Below are 798 nucleotides of genomic sequence, written 5' to 3'. Positions count from 1 at the left end.
GCTCCTTATTTTCGAAAATTTTGGAGGGAAAATACCAAGGAACACCAAACTTAAAAATTTTAAGATTAAAATTCACAAGAACACCAAAAACAAAAGAAAGAACACCAAACTTAAAATTTTTAAAAAACCAAGATAAATTTTCGAAAATTAAAGAAAGATCAACAAGAAAACACCAAACTTAAAGTTTGGCACAAGATTAAATCAAGAAAAATTGTTTTTGAAAAAGATTTTAAAAAGAAGATGCCCAATTGCCAAGAACATAGACCAACGCTCTAGCCAATTGGGAGTAAATGTAACACTTTCTAACCAACTGAGCTAAAAATGTAACGTATTTTAAAGATGTATTATTTTTATGGATAAAATAAATTTTTGAAAACTAATGTTTTGAAAAAAAGCACAAGAAAAACAAGAAAAGACACAGAATAAGAAAAATTAAAGATCAAACAAGGAAAATAAACAAGAACAACTTGAAGATCAAGGAAGAACAAAGACACTAATACGAAAATTTTAAAGAAAAATATAAAATATGCAATTGACACCAAACATATAACAAGACACTAGACTCAAAGAAAAATAAAAAATTAATAAAGAAAAATAATATTTTTGAAAAGAAAATAAAAGACTCTGACCCAATTGCCAAAATCTTCCTAATCTAAGAAATAAAATAAACCTTTAGTTGTTCAAACTCGAACATTCCCAGGCAACGGGGCCAAAAACTTGGTGCACGAAATCTTAATCCCAATTATCAAAATCAAAATTTCTTATGATCTCGTACCACTAACCAGCAAGTGCACTGGG

Source organism: Arachis duranensis, chromosome 6 (genome assembly GCF_000817695.3).
Source record: "Arachis duranensis cultivar V14167 chromosome 6, aradu.V14167.gnm2.J7QH, whole genome shotgun sequence".
Classification (NCBI taxonomy): Eukaryota; Viridiplantae; Streptophyta; class Magnoliopsida; order Fabales; family Fabaceae; genus Arachis; species Arachis duranensis.
Note: the sequence above shows the minus strand (reverse complement) of the source record.